Here is a 4136-nt window from a genome sequence, read left to right as displayed (position 1 = left end):
CAGGGTATCTTACCACAACCTAAGAACCGAGTCTGTGCCCCGAAGCGACACACCTGACCCTTACCTTCATCCTAGCGGCATGGCCAGAGCTGAGGCTCTGAATTCGGCGAGGAGTTAGGTCCCAGAGGAGGAGGAGGGTGGTAAGAACGTGTGGACCGGGGGGTTGGGTGGCAGTGGGAAGGCCACCTCCCACTGGCCAGCCACCTCAGTGGCCAAAGGCAACATGTGCATCTTAGATGTCCTTGCAAAGCCCAGGTAGCCACGTGTCTGCTGCTCCCCAGCAGTTTAGAATGTGGGACCAAGGGCGTCACGGGATCCCAGGATTCCGTGCTGCCAGCCCCATCTTCTCTCTGCCCTTGGGGGCACCCTGAGGGCGGCATCCAGCCTGTGGCATGGCAGTCCGGCCACAGCTGGCCACAGTCACATGCCAGGGCAGGTATCTCCTGCATCCAGCTTAGGCTGGAGCTGGCCCTGGTGCTGGCTGGCTGCAGGCTCTCCCTGTAGAATTAGGGGCTATTGCCCCAAACAGGTGGAGGTGGGGTGAGCAGGTGAATTAGCGGATGTGCAATAGCTCCACAGGGAAACGGGGCAGACTGAGGGGGAGCACTGTGGTGGGTGGGCCAGGAAGGTCCCCCCTCATGGGGTCTACAGAGTCTAGGGGTTGCCCATCAAGATTCTCCCTTTAGGACGGTGCTGCGGCTCACTGGGCTAATCCTCTGCCTGCAGTGCCGGTACTCCGGGTTCTAGTCCCAGTTGGGGTGCCGGGAGTGCAGTGGAGGATGGCCCAAGTGCTTGGGCCCTGCAGCCGCATGGGAGACCAAGAGGCAGCACCTGGCTCCCAGCTTCGGATCGCACAATGCGCCGGCCGGCCGTAGTAGCCACGGGGCGGGGAGGAACCAACAGAAGACCTTTCTCTCTCTCTCATTGTCTAACTCTGCCTGTCCAAAAAAAAAAAAAAAAAAAAAAAGACTCTTCCTTTATTGTGACTGACCTGGTCTCTGTGTCACTGCCCACTGCTCCCCTCCCTAACCAGCCCCTCAGACTGGCCAGGGACTCTGGTGTGGGTGTATTTACATTTTTATTTCATCTCCCATTCACTGGTTCAATCCCTAAATGCCTGCAATAGCTGGGGCTGGGCCAGGCCAAAACCAAGAGACAGGAACTCAATCCAGGTGTCCCATGTTGGTAGCAGGGACCCAAATACTTGAGCCATCACCACTCCCTCCCAGCATGGCATTAGCAGGAAGCTAGAATCAGGAATGGAGCCTGGACTTGACCCCAGGCGCTCTGATATGGGATGTGGGTGTCTCCAGCAATGGTGCAGCTGCTCACCAAACATCCACCCCAGGTGTGAGCATTTTCAAGTATCCCCAGGGTTCGAATTTGCAGCCAGATGGGGAATCACTGTTGCTTGTTTCATGGTGTCTGCCTCCCCCTGCTGGGGGCTTCTGTGGGCGTCACTTGTGACATCGCTTGGTTCGCTTTTTCCACCTGCAGCTTCTCCTTACGCAATGGAGTCTCTCCCCACTGCTCAGTGCGGAGTTCCAGATCGGTCTGCCACGAGCTTTCCACAGGCCACTGGCCAGTCTGTGGCGCGGCTGTCCTTGGCTCATCCACCTCTCCCAGTTTGGATTCCTTACCCCAGTCTGTGTCTGGGTGGGGCCGCCCAGGTGCTACCTGCAAGGGGGTGGGGGAGGGCTCATCAGGAATGTGTGGGCCCTGCAAGAAGCAGGGAACAAAGTGCCCCAGGGAGGACTGGAATGGGCTGAGCTACTGCGTGTTTTCCACTGGAAAAAGGAATAGTTTTTAAAGGGAAATTCAGCTTTGAAACGTTAATATCTTCATTCAGCCATTCCCACAAGTAGCACTCACTCAGAAAAAAGTAGTTGGCCATCAGGTTCAATGTTACACTCTGGACAGTGGATCCATTTCTTCTCCCTTTTAAATCAGTGAAAAAGAAACTGCAATCCTCTCCCAACTTGCCTCTTAATCTGGGGGGAAGAATAATCTGGGGATGGGGGAGGAGGTATTTTTAAAAAGTTCTTATTGGGGCTGGCACTGCGGTGTAGTAGGTAAAGCTCCCACCTGCGGCTCCGGAATCCCACGTGGATGCTGATTCGAGTCCTGGCTGCTCCACGTCTCATCCAGCTCCCCACTAATGCCCCGGGAAAGCAGTGGAAGATAGCCCAAGTGTTTGGGCCCCTGCCACCCACATGTAGGACCCAGAAGCTCCTGGCTCCTGCCTGGCCCAGCCCTGCCCATTGCAGCCACATGGGGAGTGAGCCAGCAGATGGAAGATCTGCTGTCTCTCCCTGTCTCTGAAACTCTTGACTTTCAAATTATTTATTCATTCATTTGAAAGGTGATCTGTCCAGGCTGGCTCCTGATCCAGGGTGAGCCATTCAGAGGCCTGACCTGGAAGCGGAGGGAGAGCCTGCCCTTCACATGGCCTGGCCATGGTGACTTGCCACTCTCCAGTGGGTGCCAGTCTAGAGGGAGATAATGGCGCTGATCTGCAGGGAGAAACAGACAGGAGATGAAGAAGTGACAGAGGCACAGCTGAGCCCCCATCCAACCTGCAGCCTGGCTCTTCAACCCTTCCATCCACAGGTGAGGTGCCCCAGTGTCTGTCCTAATAGTGCATGAACATGTAAGTTACACACTGCTACTTAAGAATTTGCCTCCAAGGGGCCGGTGCTGTGGCGTAGTGGGGAAAGCCTCTGCCTGCAGTGCCGGCATCCCTCATGGGCGATGGTTCAAGTCCCAGATGCTCCACTTCTGATCCAGCTGTCTGCCTTGGCCTGGGAAAGCAGTAGAAGAAGGTCCAAGTCCTCCCGCTTGGGAGACCTGGAAGAAGCTCCTGGCTCCTGACTGGTGCAGCTCCAGCCGTTGCAGCCAATTGGGAGACACACACACCCACCCCCCGCCTCTCTTCTCTCTGTGGCTCTTTCAAATAAATAAATTGTCGCTCCACGTCTTCGTGGAGGAGCGACACTGAACCCTGCCTAGGCTTCATATCCGAGTCACGGCACCATTATGTCGCTCCCCCTCTTCGTAGAGGAACGACACAGGACCCTGCGCTGTTCTTTTGTCTGCTCGGCCCTCCCCGGGTTTGCTGCTGGTTCTTCCCGGGTTGGCTACCGACCCTTCCACCTCCGTGGAAGGGCGGTTCCCCCTAGCCACTTTCCCCACTTCCGCAGGGGAGCGGCACACCGCCGGCCGGCTCTCTCGGGGGCTGCACAGGTGTTCCTTCAGATAGATGTTCCCCTTAGATGTTCCTGGTGCATGTTGTCTCTCTCCTCCTTTATAGTCCTCTTCCACCAATCCCAACTCTGCTACCCACATGCCGAGTACGCTGCTCTCCTCCAATCAGGAGCAAGATCAGCTCCTGCAGCTCAGTCAATCAAATTGGCGAGAGGCAGCTGCGCAGAAGTTGTTACTCCCTTCTCAGCGCCATATTGTGGGAGAGCAGATGCATAGAATAAGTCTCAATTCCAGTAACTTAGTCTAGTCCGAGTTGCTCCCCACATAAATCTTTAAAAAATTTTTTTCCCTCCAGAGCTGGTGTGTGGCACAGCAGTTAAGACACTGCTTGGGATGCCTGCATCCCACATTGGAGTGCCTGGGTTATGTCCTGCTCTGCCCCTGATTCTAGCAGTCTTGCTAACGCGCATCCTGGGAGGTACCTGGTGATGGCTCAGTAGTTGGACCCTTGGTGCCTACGTAGGAGACCTGAGTTGGGTTCCCAGGTCCTGGCTTTGAGTGGGCCCACCACTGGCCATTGTGGGCATTTGGAGAGTGAACCAGCAGATGAGAACTCAGCCTCCCAGATAAATCTTTAAACTTGTTGCTTCAAAACTTAGTGACTCCAAACAACACTGAAACGAAGAACATGTCAATTTTATGGCTGCTGTTCCTCGGGAACTGGAGACTGGCGGTGGTGGCTCTGGCCAAGCTGTGGCTGGCGGGAGACACCAGCTGGGCCGCGGCTTCTGAGGGCCTGACCGAGCCCCCGGGGAGCTCTCCCACACGCCCCTCGCTGCCAGCTGTGGCAGGCAGGGGCTCTGCCCCTCGCATGGACCTCGCCCCAGGCTGCTGGGTGGGCTCACAATGGGGGAGAGCAAGGGGGAAGCTGC

The sequence above is a fragment of the Oryctolagus cuniculus genome, chromosome 2 (genome assembly GCF_051225735.1).
Source record: "Oryctolagus cuniculus isolate XC-2025 breed Fujian yellow rabbit chromosome 2, ASM5122573v1, whole genome shotgun sequence".
Lineage (NCBI taxonomy): Eukaryota > Metazoa > Chordata > Mammalia > Lagomorpha > Leporidae > Oryctolagus > Oryctolagus cuniculus.
This window is presented reverse-complemented; position numbering follows the sequence as displayed.